The sequence below is a fragment of the Notamacropus eugenii genome, chromosome 1, assembly GCF_028372415.1.
Source record: "Notamacropus eugenii isolate mMacEug1 chromosome 1, mMacEug1.pri_v2, whole genome shotgun sequence".
Taxonomy (NCBI): Eukaryota; Metazoa; Chordata; class Mammalia; order Diprotodontia; family Macropodidae; genus Notamacropus; species Notamacropus eugenii.
In genome coordinates, this window is record NC_092872.1 from 80,402,859 (window position 1) to 80,421,812 (window position 18,954).

At 38.7% G+C, this 18,954-nt stretch overlaps 1 pseudogene; it reads left to right on the forward strand.

Annotated features, from left to right (window-relative positions):
- Positions 1 to 246: 246 nt before the first annotated feature.
- Positions 247 to 715, forward strand: LOC140523330 (large ribosomal subunit protein eL15-like; annotated as a pseudogene).
- The last annotated feature ends 18,239 nt before the right edge of the window (positions 716 to 18,954 follow it).

Sequence of the window (18,954 nt, forward strand, 5' to 3'; positions counted from 1 at the left end):
TATTATGGGGTTTGGTAGAAACAGTGAACAGATTCTACCCAGAAGGCTTCCGTTAGGGAAGACTTAAAAAGAATGCCTTTACTGCATCTTTTTGTCCTTTTCGTTGCTTCCCTTATGATCTATGTTAGTTGTCTATTTGAATATTCTAAGACTGTGCTTTATTTTCAAAGGTTAAAAATAAGTGTTAAGAGTTTAGTGGTGCTTCCTTTCCAGTTAGTGGCAACCATCAGGGAGAGGTAAGCCAGGATGGGAGGGTACAAATACATCCAAAAATTATGGAGGAAGAAGCAGTTGGATATCATGTGGTTCCTCCTGCAGGTGTGCTGATGACAGTACTCTCAGTTATCTGCTCTCCACCAAGCCCCCCAGATCATCAGACCTAATAAAGCTCATAGACTGGGACACAAAGCCAAGCAAGTTTATGTCTTCTAACATTTTCATGATTGCCATGATGATCAAAAGCATTCAGTTCCCAAGAGTACAATCTATGGTAAACCTGTGCATCTTGGTGTCAATCCACTGAAGTTTGCCAGGAGCCTTTAGTCTGTATTAGAAGAGTGTGATGGAGCCCTGTGGGGCCCTAAAAGTCCTGAACCCTTATTGGGCAGGTGAAGATTTATCCTACAAATTATTTGAGGTTATTCCCATTGACCCATTCCATAAATCTATCAGACAAAGCTCCAGCATACAATGGGTCCCCAAGCCAGTGCACTAGCACGGAGTAATATGTGGTTTACTCTAGCTGGCTGGAAGAGCCAAGGTCTTGGAAAGGGTCACAATTTCCAGCATGCCATTGGGGAATCTTGTTGTATTGCTTGGAGAAAGTTCAATATTCTCCAAATGTATCATTACCACTAATTAGTGCACATTAATTTGTAAAGTTGCTGTTTAATAAGCAAAATTTAGGACAAGATGGAGGGGAGAGTTTAATGGCTAGGAGAAAAGTCCCAGCTGGAAGAAGAGATAAAATACAAATAAACAACAGCTTCCCTAAGGAGATGAGTGGCATCAATGGAGAGAAAGGGAGGATTCCTGGTAGTTTTAGGTGGTTTGGGGAACCAGTTCATAAGAGAATAAAAAGGAATTTGACAGCTTGGTCTGAAATGGTAGAAGTTGGAGTGGGAAGAATTGGATGGTATGGAACAGAGTTAACCAGTTGGAAAGGACCCAGTAGATGAACCCACTGTTCCCTGTAGTCAGAGAGTTCTGACACATCCAAGCCTGAATCCTGGGAAATAAGAAAATAAATGTCTCCGCAAGAGAAGTGCTGAAGACAGGAATAGGTGGGATTTAGGGGTTTGGACTGAAATTTTCAGATATGAAAGGTCTCTGTGTGAAGTTAAATAGAGCCAATATTATTATATCTGTTTTTCTAGATAAGGAAAATGAAAATTCTGGAAGTTGTCACTTGCCTAAGGTCACAAAACTATGAAGTCATGTAGATATGACTGAAACCCAGTCCTCTTGACTCTTAAACCCAGTGCACTATCCATTCCACCATAAGTGCCATCCATTTGTCCAGGCTGCCTCTATAGCCCGTTCTGTAAATAATCTTAATTAATGATAATAATAGTGAGCATTTATGGAAAACCTTAAGATTTATAAAGCACTTAAAAATACTATCTCACTTGATTCTTACAACAATCCTGGAGGTAGGTGTTATTATTATCCCCATTTTACATCTGAGGAAACTGAGACAGAAAGTGGTTCATTTCTTTACAAGATTAACAGAATGATCATTTCTCACAACTCCTGTTGTTATTGTTCAGTCGTGTCTAATTCTTCATGACCCCATGAACCATAGAATACCACTATTATCCATGGACTTTTCTTGACAAAGATACTGGAGGGGTTTTTCATTTCCTTCTCCAGTAGAATAATTCCTTAGTCATTATCTTTGTTTAAGGCTTCTCAGAAATTCTTGGAGTTAAAGACTCAGAGTTATAGAGCTTGGTATCCCATTCTGAAAGGGCATCACCATCAGCAAAGTTGGAAAATCTCATTACTGACTGAAAAGTGTAGAATTCTTTTTCTAGCCACAGCAACTCATAAAACACCATTTATTAAGTCATGTGAGGAAGGGAGAGGTTATAGTCACCTTTTGGTAAAATCATAGATCCTGTAAATATATCATCATCATAAACTTTGCAGTCCCTTGTATTATGAGGAGAAAACTGAGTCACTAAAGACAGTCAACTAAAAAAGCAGTTATTTGTTAAATACTTAGATTGTGCCAGGCACTGTACTAAGTGCTGTGAATACCAAAGAAGAAAAAGACAGGAAGGAAGGAAGGAAGGAAGGAAGGAAGGAAGGAAGGAAGGAAGGAAGGAAGGAAGGAAGGAAGGAAGGGAGGGAGGAAGGAAGGAAGAAAAAGAAAAAACATATTCTGTCCTCAAGGAGCTTGTATTCTAATGAGGAGACAGGGAAGGAAACAAGTATTTATTAAGCACTTACTATGTGCCTAACACTGTGCTAAGGACTGGGAATTCAAATACAAGCAAAAAGAAATACAAGAAAAATGTTCTTTCATCAGAAAGCCTACATTCTAAAGGTGGAAGACAAGACACACAGACCAAAAACTAAGATCTGAAAAGGGGAATCAGAAAGAGATTAAAATACCCCATACAGGAATTTTGAAGTCCAGAATTCAGTAACAGGGCTGGGAGGGGTGCATCCAGGGTAAAGGGGAGGGTAGGCATCAGCAGTTCATGGCACAGTTGGGCTAGGACTCCAATCTCCTGACTATCAACCCCATATTCTTTCACGACACCCCACTATGATATCCTTTAGTCCTTATTTAATGGTCCTTACTCCTGCCCTCACCTCTAGTAGAGCACTGACCCCCACTGAACCACAAGGAACTGAGGGGAAATGGCAGGCACCTCCACGTGGTATCTGTTCACCTCCTTCAGGGAATTTGTTACTGTTCTGGCCCACCTCCTTTCACTCTCTTTCTCTAAACAATCTGTGCTGGGAGCACTTGTCACCCAGTGTCTAGGTGATTATTTACCTTCTGGGGGTGAGGTGGAAATATGGTTCACAAAAGGAACATAAGGCAGATATCCTCTATCTGATGGATCAAAATGAGATCATACATGTAAGGTGCTTTGCAAACCTTAAATATAAATACTAGCTATTATTTCCATTATTGTCTACTTTTCTTATTAATCTATCATTTCTTTGCTCAATGAATAGGGCACTAGACTTTGAGTCAGGAAGTCCTAAGTTCATATTTCATCTTGGACATTTATTATCTGTGTGACCCTGGGCAAGTCACAACCCCTCTGGCCATCAATTTCCTCATCTGTAAAAGGGCAGGGGAGGTGCTCAATGGCCTCCAAGGTCCCTTTCAGCTCTAAATCTATGATCCAATGATTCCTTGGTGCTTCTAGACATAGCTCAAACACCTGACATTCAAGGTCTCCTAAAAACTAGCTCTAATATACTTTTCCAATCTTCTCTCCTATGTTCTTTGACTTAGCTGGCAAATCTAATCAAATGAACTCACCCTTCCTTAACTACATTTTGGCTTTGTTGTTGTTGGCTGTGCTGTTTTGTTTTAATCTCAATGTCTTTATAGGGTCAATATATAGGATAAGCATTTTTATTTCCATTGTCAAATGGTGAAACATAGCTAGTAAGAATCAGGAACTTGGGACTGAATCTACCAACCTTTCCTTTGAAGCTAAAACACTCTCCCTCCCCATCTAAAGTCTACCCATCTTTTAAGGTCTATCTCAGTCTTACTTCTTCTGGAAAGCATTCCCAGACACTATCTCCTCTCACCCCAGTTTAGATAAAGAGCAGTCTGTGGCTTTGTTGACCAGTTGAATGAAGCTCAATCACACCAGTATGTATCAATTATCTAAATGAAAAGTTGAGTCTGGGATTCTAATAGAGCTTCTCAGGGTAGTGATGAGAAACATATACAGGTTTCTCTGGTAAAGAGAGGCTCTGGAGGCCTGACCTGATGAAAAAGAATTTTGTAAATGATTATGCATCTCCAAATAAGCATCAGAGAGATTTCTTCTTCAAGAGTAAGGTAGAGAATAATACATGTATTGCCTACCTCTCAGGGCTGTTGTTAAAAGTTCTTTGAAAATCTTCAAGCACCATATGCATCATAAGAACTACCATTTAGTTAGACTTTAAAATTCGCAAAGCACAGAGAGAGAGAGAGAGAGAGAGAGAGAGAGAGAGAGAGAGAGAGAGAGAGAGAAGAAAGAATTTCATTTCAGTCTCAGAACAACCTAGTGGCATAAGTGCTATCATATATATATGTATATATATATATATGTATATATATGTATATATACATATATATGTATATATATATGTGTGTGTGTGTATATACATATATGTATGTATGTATGTATATATTTTATAGATAAGGAAGCTAAGGGTCAGTAAGGTCAAGTGTCTCGCCCATAGGTAGGCAAAAATCAGTGATAGAATAGTAAACCAGCTCTTCTTGATTTCAGGATAGTCTAACTACTATCCCATATATACCTGTGTGTGAGCTATTATTATTTATAGGATATACTTGGAAGAAAGGCTTCCATTTTGCACAAGCTGCTTATTTCTGTTCATTCATTCACTAACTCATCCATAAAACTATATGTCGAATATCTGCTATGATAGTTGCATTAATTAAGAACTGATTATAAAGTGTTATAAGTAAATTGCAGAATGAGAAAGTAAAAGCAATAGGACTGGAAGTCAAAAGACCTGGATCCCAGCTTTGCCACTATCTATCTGTATGATAAGTCATTTAACCTGTCTACCCCTTAATAGTCTCATCTGTAAAATGGGATAGTAGACTGTGTGATTCCTAAATTCCTTTTTCCATGTTTGACATTCCAAGAGGAAAACTGTGAATACTAAACTTAGAAAAAACAAATCCACAGCAAGCACGCAGACTTTGCTGAACCTCAGTTCAACGTTTATTTAGATTCTATGCAAGAGAAAGTAGCCTTGGCCTACTGGTCTACTTCCATGCTCATTGACTGAAATTTCTTTATGTAATAATAATATTTTAACATTTCATCCTTCCCTTTGCCTTATGATCCTTAACTCTGATCTCCATTCTCACCATGATCTCCAATCCCTCCACCCTTAAATTTTCTCTCAGGTCATCAGTCACTCAGGCAATAAGCATTTAATATTCATTATATTCTAGGTACTATACTAAGCACTGGGAATACAAAAAGAGGCAAAAGACAATCCCTAGAGATCATAAAAATGGGAAAGGGTTCCACACGTACAGCATTCTTTGTGGTGGCCAAAAACTGGAAATCAAGGGGATGTCCATCAATTGGGGAATGGCTGAATAAATTATGGTATATGAATGTAATAGAATACTCTTGTACTATAAGAAATGATGAACAGGAAGACTTCAGAGAGGCCTGGAAGGACCTATATGAACTGATGCTGAGTAAAAGGAGCAGAACCAGGAGAACTTTGTACACAGCAACAACCGCAGTGTATGAGGATTTTTTCTGGTAGACTTAGAACTTCTTTACAATGCAAGTACTTAAAAAATTCTCAATAATCTTTGAAGGCAAAATGTGTTCCACATCCAGAAAGAGCAATGTAGCAGATAATTTTCTTTTGTATTACATTTCATTTTGTTATATAATTTCTCCCATTCATTTTAATTCTTCTATTCAACATGACTATGGTGAAAATGTATTTAATAGGAATGTATGTGTAGAACCTATGTAAAATTGTATGCTATCTCAAGGAGGGAGCGGGGAGAGAAAGGGGAAAGAGACAGAGGGAGGGGAAAAAAATCTAAGTTATATGGTAGTGATTGTAGAACACTGAAAATAAATAATAAAAAAAGACAGTCCCTGACCTCAAAGAGTTCACAATTCAATGGGAGAATGGACAAGCAAACAAATATGCACAAACTCTATATAGGACAAAAAGGAAATAATTAAGAGAAGGAAGGCATTAGAATTAAGAGGGGTTGGGAAAGGCTTCCTGTAGAAGGTGGGGTTTTATTTGGAACTTAAAAGGAGACTAAGGGAGCTAGGAGGAAGAGATGAGGAGGGAGAGCATGCCAGGTGTGGGGTAAAGCTAGAGAAATTGATCAGAGCTGAGACATGGAATGTCTTGTTTGTGGAACAACCAGGAAAGCAGTGTCACTAGATCAAAGAGCATGTGGTAGGTAGTAAGACATAAGAAGACTGGAAACATAGGAGGGACTCAGTTATAAAGAGCTTTGAATGCCAAACAGAGAATTTTGCATTTGATCCTTGAAGTGATAGGGAGTCAGCAGAGTTTATTTAGTAAGGGAGTAACATGGTCAGAGCTGTGCATTAGGAAAAATCACTTTGGTAACTGAAGGGGAGATGAATTAGTGGAGAGAGACTTGAGGCAGGCAAACCCACCAACAGACTATCACAATGATCCAGGCATAAGGTACTGAGGGCCTGTGTTATAGTGGTGGCAGCAACAGAGGAGAAAAGGAAGAACATTCAAGAGATGCTGCAAATGTGAAATTGATAGGCCTTGATAATAGCTTGGTATGGGAGAGTGAGGAGTCCAAGATGACTCCTAGGTTGAGAGCCTGATAGATTGAGAGGGTGATATTGCCCTCTACAGTAGTAGGGAAGGTAGGAGGAAAAGAGAGTTTAGAGGGGAAGATAAATTCCATTTTTGGACATGTTGAGTTTAAAATGTCTGTGGGAAATCCAGTTCAAGATGTCCTAAAAGCAATAAGAGATGTGAAAGGTCAGCAGAGAAACTGGGAAAAGATAGCTAGATTTGAAAATTATCACCATAAAGATGGTAATTAAATCCATGAGCTTATGAGATTATTAAGTAAAGTGTTATAGGGGGAGAAGAGAAGAGGGTCCAAGACAGAACTCTGAGGGACACCTGTGATTACAAGGTATGATCTGGATGAGGTTCCGTAAGCACAAGTTAGGTGGGATTTTTTTCTTTTTTTTCCTTTTTTTGTAGTTCAGGTTCCCAGGCGTAGGGTAAATTATAAACATCTGCAGGATTAATCTCCTTTGAACCCTGATAATTCACAGCTGTGCTGAGTCACATAAGTTTTGTGCCTTCTGGCTCTGATCCAATCAGGGGCTTAGTCTTTGTTATATATTCTGGAAGGTTGGCATTTTGCTTTGGAGGATCACTCATGGAAAGGACCTTTTGATTTCCTAGACGGGACCCCAACCCTGACTACTCAAATGCTGTTGCTCTCTCCATCTGGTGGTGCATGTAGGTGGTTGTATTACTTTGTTCAGACAGTTGAAGCCCTGTCTGTTGAATCTCTGCTAATTTCTCTGCTTGTGTTTTCTATACTCACTTCTTTCTACTTATCTGTAATTAGAGTAAGATTTCTGACTCCTTTAAAGATGTCTTTCCTTTAGAAAAGCAGATCAAAGAACCTATGCTAGCAGCCTACCCTTTGTGCTAGTGTGGTTGCTAATACAGGTTCAAGCAAAGGAGACTGAAAATGAGCTGTCTGATAGGAAACCAAGAGAGAATGAGGTGCCAAAAATCCAGAGAGAAGAGAGTATCAAGGAGATAAGTGTGATCAACAACATCAAAGGCTGCAAAAAGGTTAAGAAGAATGAAAACTAAGAAATGGCCATTAGATTTGATAGCTGTTCTCATTGGAGAGAACAGTTTCGATGGAATGATAAGGTTGGAAGCTGGATTGCAAAGGGTTAAGAAGAGAATGAGGAAAAAGAAAGTGAAGGCACCTATTGTAGACAGCTTTTTTGAGTTTAGCTACAGAGGACAGAAGACATATAGGATGATAGTTAACAAGATTAGAAGGATCAAATGAGAATTCTTTTCTTTTCAGGAAGGGGTAGATACAAGTATGTTTGTAAGTAATATGGAGTAAGCCAATAGACAGCCATCATCCCTGCACTAAATAGACCATTTTCTATCATGCTTTCTTTCACTATCATTGATCACGCCTTGCTAAACCCTTACATCTGAATACTACTACCACACACATATTTGAATGAATATTTACAAAAACATAAACTTTCTAGATTAACAGAAGAGGAAATAGAATACTCAAATAACCCTATCTTAGAAAAAGAAATTGAAAGAGTCATCAATGATTTCCTAAGAAATAAACATGAAAGAAGACAACAAGATGAATAGAATCTTAGAAAAATTAGATATGATAGACCTCTGGGAAAAAGTGAATGGGAATAGAAAGCAGACAGTTTTCCCTGATAATTTCCTGGAATATGTCTAGGCTTTTTCTTTGATCATAGTTTCCAAATAATCCAATAATTCTTAAATCATCTCTTCTCAGACTGTTTTCCAGGTCAGTTGTTTTTCCTACAAGATATTTCACAATTTCTTCTATTTTTTTCATTCTTTTGACTTTGTTTTATCGTTTCTTGGTGTCTTATGTAGTAATTAGCTTCTACTTGCCCAATTTGAATTTTTAAGAAATTATTTTCTTCAGAGAGACTTGTATCTCTTTTTCCTTTCAGTCAATTTTGTTTTTAAGCTGTTATTTTCTTTAGTATTTTATGTGCTTCTTTTACTAAATTAATTGTTTTTTCATAATTTTCTTCCTTTTCTTTTCTTTCTTCACCTATTTTTTTCTCTACTGCTCTTATTTTGATTTTGAAAATCATTTTTAATTCTTCCAGGAAATCTTGTTGGGCTTCTATTCATCCACTTTTTTCTTTGAGGCTTTGTAGGTGTTTTGATTTCATGATCTTCTGAGCTTGTGCCTTCACTTTCCTGCCACCATAACAGTTTTTTATGGTCAGGTTCCTTTTTTTTTTTTTTTTTTTTTTTTTTGCTCATTTTCCCATCCTATTTCTTGATTAACTTTATGTAATGTTGCTCTATGTTCCTGGTTGGGTTGGGGAAGGAACTCTGTTTCAAGCTTCTGGCTTTTTTGCACTACTGTTTTCAGAGCTACTTCTTGGGTTTTGGAAGTTTTCAGTGCTTCCAAGGTGGTGTGATGTGGGGAGAGGTATGGTCACTGTTCTCTTGTTCTGCATTCTGGTCCTTACCCAAGAAATATCCCTGATGCCTTGGGTTTACAATCAATGCTGCTACTCAGGGATCCTCCTCCCTTCAGACCAGAAACAATACTGTTCCCCAGGGTCCCTGATCCCTTTGGACAGAAGTGATGCTGTTTCTCAGGGCTTCTTCTCCCTCTTGACCAAAAGTGCCCCTTTCCCCCCTTGAACTATGACCCAGAAATGAGTAGAGGCCTGGGGTGGGGAACCTGCATCCTCAAGGCCACATGTGGCCCTCTAGGTTCTCAAGTGCAGCCCTTTGAATCCAAACTTCACAGAACAAACCCCTTTAATAAAAGGATTTGTTTTGTAAAATTTGCATTCAGTTCAAAGGCCACACTTAAGGACCTAGAAGGCCACATGTGGCCTTGAGAGCACAGGTTCCCCATCCCTGGTATAGTCAATGGAGTTTACAAACAGCACTTGGTCCTGCATCTAGTGCTAGCAAAAGAGTACCCTGTAATCTCTTTCTTACCAGTTGCTAGATCCCCTTACTATCTCTGGCTTGAGAGGTACTGACATCACTGCTGCTTTTGCCACCATCACTTGGACTCCAGGTCATACTCCTCCCTGTATTACGCATCTCTCTTTCTGGGCATTTATGTTGTCTTGGACTGAAAGAATATCCCACTCTGAGCTTTCATTGGTTCTGCCACTGTAGAATTCTATTTATTGCTCTACTTTAAAGTTATTTGGAGGGAAATGTTGGAAGAGCTCAAATGAGAGCTTTCTCTACTCTGTCAACTTCCAAATGCTTTCTAACAACTGCTTTAAGTTTGAGCCCACTCTTCTCAGAGATCAAGCTGGTAAAGTGGAGAATATGTTCCCAGCTTGTGAGAGGGAAGGGAGAGAAGCAGATTATTTTTAATACTTCTGTTCCTGCCTTATCTTCTCAGTAAATAACCCTTTATAAAAGCCAATTGAAGTGAATTGACTATTGATATTGGAGAGATACTGACTGGCACTGATTAGATGATATTAAGGAGTTTATTTTATTGATATTGGGGACAACCCACCAGTATATATAACCAGCCAAGTTCTACAGACCCAAACTGCTATGTAAGTGGGAGTCCAAATGAGGATATCAAAATTTTCCCTATAAATATATTTACATCAGTACTGTATATACAACTGTACTACACCACACATTACCACATTATAATAAGTAAATATGAACAGCACTTCCAGTAAAGGACTTAACATGTAATCAAAAGTATATTTAAATAACAGTGCACTCATTTAAACAAAAATAGAAGTCCCATGTGCCACACAACACTTTACATATATATTCAAATATATTCAAAGCTATATATCATTGTATACACGAATGTACTATAATGCAAATGCAAGACTTAGAAACATAATAATTCATATATACAACACATAATACACAAGTTGCAGTTATGTACAACAGATTGCATGCATTCTAATAGTATATTGTCTGGCTGTGTGGGTAACCACTTCTCCCATTTCCCTTGAAACACCATAAGTTAATGGTGAATAGACTTGATACTTAGACCATGACCCCTGAACTTGTGGATAGCCCAGGATGACTATTATCATCCACAGATCTACGTACTGACTGGCAGTTCAACTCTTAAACTTGTCAATGACCTAGCCTCTATGGATGCTCTCTCTTCCCTAGGGGCCTCCTCAGCTGGAGTATTAGGCAAGAAAGATACAGCCTTTGAATTCATTCCTTTCCCCTCTCTGAAATCAGATTCTTCTGGGACTAGGATAAACTTGATTGAATTTCCCTGACACTTTGGGTGGCACCACCTCTCAAATTCTTCCTCATCTGAATCATCATTTGGTCAGACAATCCCTTTTGCTCTTTGCCTCCCAGTTTAATTTACTTATTTTTTTCTTTTGCTCATTAAAGGGTCCATTCCCTAATTACTTCTTAAAGAGGCCTATTCACTGAATGACCTTTACCTCACTCTAAGTGAGTACCTGAATGGACCAAGGTCTCCCATTGCCTGGGCTTTCCCTAGTCATCCTGATGAATATCTGGTCACTGGATCCAGATAGCTTAGGAGAAAGTGAGACTGGTGACCTTGCACAGCCCTCCCTCACTCAAATCAAAGTCAAGTGCAAGTCATGTCACCTTGATGTCATGGTCCTCTTCGAGAACAAAGAACCAACACAGACAGATCTATATCTAGAGAGTGGGGTCTATTCCAGAGTCTTTTACTAATTTTACTGATCCCTCTTCTTTTACTCATCAAGGAGCCAATTGATTTTTCCAGTGGGAGTTGATTTTTTTTGTTGCACAATTTTTTGTTTCCCCAATAATATCTGAGACTATTTTAAAAACTGAAAGCTTTTTTCCCACTTATTTTATAATATAATATGAAAGCAATGACTCTTAACCAAGCTGCAAAGGAAAATAAGGATACTGAGCAGCTAAGATAAGGAAGAAGTGCCTTCCAGGCAGGGATAGGGTTGTACAACTACATGGAGACAGAAGATAGCTTGGAATGGAAAGTTCTAGAAATGACCAGTTGTACATTTTGGCTGGAATGTAGAGGAAATATAGGGGCCTAATGTGAAGTAAGACAAAAGTACAAACTCATACTAGATTGTGGAAAAATTTAAGTGATGACTGAGGAATATATATTTTATCTTAGAGACAATAAGCAACCCCAGGAATTTTTGTTGGCAAGTGGCATGGTCTGACCTGTGCTTCAAGATGATTATTCTGGCAGCCATGTTGGAAAGGTGGAAAAAGGGGAGAAAAAGGAGGAGACTATGGCAATAGGTCAGTGAGAGGTGATAAGGACCTAAAGTAGGATGGTGGCTGTTTAAGTAGAGAAAGGGGGATGCAAATAAGAGATATTCTTGATATGGTTAACAGGGCTTGGCAAAAGAGGGAGAATGACAAGGTTATAAAGGCTATAAAACTAAATAACTGGGAAGATGGTGACAACCACAAGTGGAAAAAAAGGAAGTTTTGAGGAAGGTTACATTTAGAAGGAAAAGTGATAGATCAGGTTTGGAATATGTTTGATGAATCAGCAAGTAATTATTGAGAACTTAGTCAATGTTATGTGTAGCATGGGTTTCCCTCACATGTAACATGGGTGTACTGTTATGTGACTCTAAGGAAGGCAGAATAGATATCTCTAGCTTTCTCTCCCCCACCCTTCTTCAAGGGAGACTTTATTCCCTGCCAGGAGGGAAAGCAGGCGGTTGGGACCAGAAGCTTGGTGACTCTACTCTCCTCAGAAAAAAGAGACATTAGACTACAATTATATCTATCTTCTCCTTCAAATATAATTAGTCTAGGGGATGAGGTTTTCAGGTTCAATCTAACTTCTGATTTCTACTCATTAACTGGGAAAGGAGGACACCAAGCTTTACATTCAAGCCTTGATTCTTTTCTCACTAAATATTGGATCCACAATGTGTATACATAGTACAAAGCCAAGAAACCTATTTATTATCCAAGTCGATAGTAAAACAGAAAGAGAAAATATACATACGAGGATATATCCCAGATAATACAGAGTGAAGGAGCTCTCCCACTGGGAGTAAGATAACTCTGTTCAACAAAAAGAAAGAGTCCCAGATCTCACCCAAAGAGGACAGTCTCCCTGAAGTCTCTAGGGCAGCAATCTAGGGATAGGAAAATGAAGATTTCCAAATTCTTTCATGTTGGCTTCTTACCAGTGTCTTTTCCTTCACCAACCTGAAGCAGAATTGGCATCTTTCATCTTCTCTTTCAAAGCTGGAAGCCAGAAGCACCCAAAGCCCAGGGAGACTGACATGACTTTTGACTTTGAAGTCAAAGAAATGCCAAAGACTTGAAGAGACTCAAGAACTCAAATAAAGCAAACCTTTCCTCTCTCCTAGTCTCTCTCACTCTACTCTACCCCTCACATAGGCACAGAGAGTTAACCATCACCAATGATGTGTGAGTCCCATACCAGTATACTGTATGACTTGGGTTAGATATGCACCAGGAATATGAAGACAAGAAAAGAAACAATTCCTGGTCTCAAGTAGCTTACATTCTAAGAGAGTACATATACAAGCATGGTGTACAGCGAAAGGAAAGTGGAACCAAAGTGCAATGGATAAGCATTTTCCTTCCAATAACAATGGTTGTATTGGTTTCATGTTTGTCTTCAGAAAAACAGAAAGAGAAAGGGATAGAAAATGGTGAGATGGGAAGAGGGTAGTGTGTGTTCATCCTTCCTTGCTAAAGAAGACCATGCCATCAGAGAAATAATGGCATGACTTGCACTTGACTTTGTTTTGAGTGAGGGAGGTCATCAGCCTCACTTCTCCTCCAGTCATCTGAATCTAGTGACCAGATATTCATCAGGATGACTGGAGATGACCCAGGATGAGGCAATTGGGATTAAGTGACTTGCCCAAGGTCACACAGCTAGTGAGTGTCAAGTGTCTGAGGTGAGATTTGAACTCAGGTCCCCCTGACTCCTGCATTGGTGCTCTATCCACTGCACCACCTAGCATAATATGAACACAGCAGCTGGGCATATGGCAGTCAACTGGTCAACAAGCATTTATTAATCATCTACTATGTAGTGAAGCTGTTCTAAGCTCTGATGATACCAAAATTAAAAGGCAAAACACAGTTCCTGGTCTCAAGGACTTCACAATCTAATGTACAAGATACCCTAGCTGAGTAAACCTTGGCATCCTAGTCTGGATGGGATATGAAGCATGATCTGAGAGCAGCTAGATTGTGGGCAAAGTGAGTTTTTCCTCATTCACCACTAATCAGGACAACTTACACTATGGGTCAAATCCCCAAAACTGAATGAGTTAACTCCCCTTGAGTAGTTAACAATTAGGTTCAGAGGAGTTTGTGGAGTTTGAGATGGTCAGGCGATATACAGGAAATATCTAGTAGGTCTTTGGAAATTCAGGTTTAGAGTTCAGTGAATTGTATGAGCATGAAAGCTAGATATATTGATTTGATAATCATCTACCAAGAGATAATTATTGAGCTGCAGGAAACAGATGACATCAAAAGACCATAAAGACCTTAGTTTTGTAGTTGGAAGAGATCATAATGGTCATCTAGTCTAACTCTCTCATTTTCCAAATAAGGAAACTGAGATACAGAGGGATTAAATGTTTTGCCCAAAGTGATAAGTAGTAAATGAAAGAACTAGGATTTGAATCCTAGGAGTTGGAAGAGATATGCATCAAAGAAGACTGGGCCAGAAATAGGTCAAAAGAACAATGAGTAGAGAAAAATTTCAGATATCCCAGGAAAAAAGGGGATCTGGGACGAGGGTATAGCCTTCACTGTCAAAAGCTAGAGAGAGAGTAAGAGTATGAGAACTGTGGAAAAGCCACTAGATTTAGCAGCCAGGAGATCACTGATAAGCTTTGAAAAAGTGGTTTCATCAATTTAGAACTATGTCCCCAAAGTCACTAACCTGTGCGTATCTTTGGATCCAGTGACACTACTACTAGTGCGCTAAAGAAATTTTTTAAAAAGAAAAAGGTTCTTTTATGCAAATGTGCAAATATATTTCTAGTATTTATGTTGCTATTGCAGCAGAAGACTGGAAATAAAAATGGCCCATCATTTGGGAGAAAGGCTGAACAAATTACGGTACATGAATTTAATGAAATATTATTATGGAGTTAAATAGTGAAGTAGGAAGACATATTGAAAGGTATTGGGAAGTGAGTGGGATGTAAGTAAAGGGAGGCACCAAGCATAGGCAGCTCTTCTAGGAGTCTGAGAGTAAAAAGGAGGAGATATATGAGTAGAACTTGAAAGAAAAGCAGATCCAAACAAAGAATTTTTGGTTTGTTAATTTCTACACAGGATTAGGAGACTCAAGAATGTTTTCCTCCCACAGAAGGAGTCAGGAGAGAGAGACAGAGATAGACAGACAGACAGACAGAGAGATAGGGAGAGACAGAGTGAGACAGAGAAAGACAGAGAGAGAGAGAGAGAGAGAGAGAGAGAGAGAGAGAGAGAGAGAGAAGGAGAGACAGAGAGAGAGAGACAGAGAGAGAGAGACAGAGAGGGAGAGAGAAACAGACAGACAGAGACAGAGAGATTTTGAAAATGAGAAAGAGGGAGAGAAAGCAATGGAACATATTTCCTCCTAGCTCTGACCCACGGAGAAGTGTAATAAGAAGGGATGGAATCAAGGGTGCAAGAAGGAAAAGAAAGGAGAAGGACCACCTCTTCTTCAGATTTTGGAGCAAAGGAGGTGAAGACAGGTAAAAATGGAATGGGGTTAGTAAACTGTGGAATAGGAAGGTGAGGGGGTTCATAATTGATGACTTATATATAGCATATAACCAATAGCATGTATATTGCACTCTAAAGTTTATAAAAATACTTTACATATGTCACCTCATTTGATCCTCACAGTAGCCCTATGATGTAGGTACTCTCATTATTCCTATTGGACAGATGAGGAAACTGAGGCCAAGAGGGTTTAAATGTCTTACTCAGTGTAACACAGATATTAAATGTCTAAGGTTGGATTTGAACTCAAGGACTTCCTGACTTCAAGTTCAATCCACTATACCATCTAGCTGCCTATGCAGCATTTATCTGCCATATTCTATGTAAAAACATCATGCCAATTTCAGGGTAGATACAGAGGTAAAATTTGGGCTCTCTTCTTATCAAGTCTCTTGAATGATAAAACACATGTGAATAGCTATGATCCAAAATACAGCATGGTAAGTACCTAAGAGAAGAAAAACTGAGCATTATTTAGCTTAGCTTTAAGTGACAGCAAAGGAATAATAATTTATGAACTTATCAAGCTTTAAGTTTTGCACACTTTGCTTGCAGCCCTGTGAAATGGCAAGGGTGGGGGGAAGGAGGGAAGGAAAACAATAGCAAAGAAATTTACATGAGAACTTTATTACATATTGAAAAAGGAATTGCAAGTTGTACATAATCGATTCCTAGTTTCATATGCAATCATTTTTTTATTACACTAAGTTATAGAACTGCTTGTTTTATTCCACAGATTAAAAATAGAATAAGTAAAAGTTTTTAAAAAGAAATAGGCCAAACATATAGCAGGAAATATGATTTAGTTGTAATTAGCAAATATAATGTAATTGCCATTAGCAAATATTAGATACTAGCTATCATCATCATCATCATCATCATCATTATTATTTTCATTCCCATTTTACAGATTGAAAGACTGAGACTCAGAGACATGGATCAGCTTGCTCAGAGTCATACTGAAAGTGTCCAAACCAGGGCTCTAGTCCACATCTTTTTACTTCAGGTCCCTTCTTTCCGCTATGCCACATTGCTTCATAAATCCTACCAAGCAAAATAATCTAAATGACATGAAAGTGGTTTCAAGCTGGCAAGCAAGTTAGCATGGAGCATTGCTTTGGTGATCCAATAATAAAAGACAATGTCTTGATCTTTTCAGATAAACCAAAGGCCACTAATAAAGACAGTAAAGAAGAAATGTCACAGAGGGTAAGAAAATGATTTAGGGTTAAAGATGTTTCAGTCTTTAATTCAAATATTCAACAAAGACATGCTTCATAGGACATAATGAGGTTGTAAACCCTTTACTCAACTTGGAAGAGAATGAGGCAAATGTGAAAAAAAAGTTGTTAGAGATTTTTAAAAGAAGCTATTTCCTGGGTATCTCTGGCATGATCATCTTAGAGACGGTATTTGTGGTTAAATACAGGTTGACTACAAATGACCTCTAAGATTCCTTCCAACTTTGAAATTCTGTGATCTCACAGGGGTAGAAAGGAATAGGGCAGGGTATGGAATGGCAGACCCAATTCCTGACCATTCAACATGTCCAAATAGGTGAAGGAGAAGGAGGTCATCAGAAGCTGTCATAAAAGGCCAAAAGATTTGATCAGTGAGGTTGATTGATACAAATAGCTTCCTGGCTTCCTCTTCCAACCTGAATCTTTGCTCCAGTCATTGGCTTTCCTGCTCCCCTTAGTTGCTTGAAATTTTAGCACTCTGTTGATACCCTGGTATCTCTCTGTCCTGACTTTTTAGTTTATTCTTATATTTCCCTCAAACCTACTTCCTCTGCCTCAAGGAGAGATTTCTTTTCCCTGTCTGGGTATATTCCCAAATACCAGTACCCACAGACTGTGCCTCAGGGAAACAAAATCTCTTAGGGTCATAATGTGTGTTTGTCCAAAGTTCAATGTTTTCTAAATTTATAGTCATAGTAATATTCATTTGTGTTCATAATGGTGACTGAGGCATCAGAAATATATTCTTCTAAGACAGGGAAGCATACACTTTATTATAATATGACTTCCATTAAAAAAAATTTTCCCAAATTGGTGCTTGAAGGATTGATCCTCAGTTCAATTATCCAGGGCAACCATTCCAAACATGGAGATTTCACTATGCCAATAAGTAATCTCAGTTGATGCTTAGCTCTTGGAGATATTTTCGCCTTATTTTGAGTCAATGCACCAAAAAGTGTTGTGAGAAGAAATTCTGGACATTTGAGATGGTATTCATCAATCAACATTTGGGAAACCATCAGGTCTCTACATGGACATTTGGTAATTAAAAGTGAAGATACTTATTCATGAAGACTTTTCCTTACATGCAGTACTATTTCCTATATGTATGCCTTGGCCTCATACTGGACAAGATGCCTACCTTTCTATGGACCTCAGGCTGCTGAATAACCTTTCTGAGAAACATTCCTCTCAAGCAAGTCTTTCTAGAAATAAGAAACCCAATGGAGGGTAAGTAGGTCATGATCTAATACCTGCTTTCACCCTCACTGGGTCAATCCACTAGATCCCTGTAAGTGCCTGCTGCGTCCCATGCCTGGAATGCTCCATCTCCCTCTGCCTCTTACAATCCCTGACTTTCTTCAAGGGCAGACTTAAATACCACCTTTTGCTGGAGGTGTTATAGTTAACCTAGAAAAGTGGTACAGTAGATAGACTGCCAGGCTTGGAATCAGGAAGACCTGAGTTCAAATCTAGCCTCAGACACTTACTAGCTGCGTGACCCTGAGCAAGCCATTTACTCTTGTTTGCCTTGGTTTCCTCATCTCTAAAATGAGCTGGAGAAGGAAATGGCAAACCTCTTCCAAATCTCTGCCAAAAAGAGTTTGCAAAGATTCATACATGACTAAAACAACTGAACAACAACAAAACGTCTTCCCCACTCAGATTACCTTATATTTACTTTGTATGTGTCTCGCATATATACATATACGTCTGTATCTCCCCCACTGGAGTATAAGCTTCTTGAAGGGAGGCACTGTTCTTGCTTATCCTTGTATGCCCAACATTTTGAATAGTGCCTGGAACACAGCAAGCACTTAATATGAGTTTGTTCATTGATTGATTTATTGACAACATTGGCAAGTCTTTCCTTTTTTAATTTTTCTTCCTCAAATTCGGAGTTACCTATTCAACGAAGAAATAGCCCTTATTTTAGGTTGATCTTTGCCAGCATTTCAAATACATCACAAATGCTTTTGTTAAAAGTTCTACTGATAATTTTTGTTTTGACTTCACTGTCATTTCCAAACAAAGTTAACCAAAATCAGCTGAAGATTTTTGTTGTTGTTGAGTACTTTCAGTTGCGTCCAACTCTTTGGGATTTGATTTGGCATTTTAAGATACTGGAGTGATTGGTCATTTCCTTCTCCATCTCATTTTACAGATGAGGAAACTGAGACAAACAGTTAAGTGACTTGCCCAGGGTCTCAAAACTAGTAAGTGTCTGATACCAATTGGAACTCAGGAAGATGAGTCTTCTTGACTCCAGGTCTGCCCCCACAAGAAGGCTGCCTTCCTTCATTCCCACCCAGACTACTGACTAAGTATATTTCATAAATAGAGTGAAAGTCAAACAAGAACAATAACATCTAGATTTGGAAGAGATTTTAGAAGTGTAGGTCAGTACTGCCTCCTTACCTATTTTGTAGATGAGGAAGCTGAG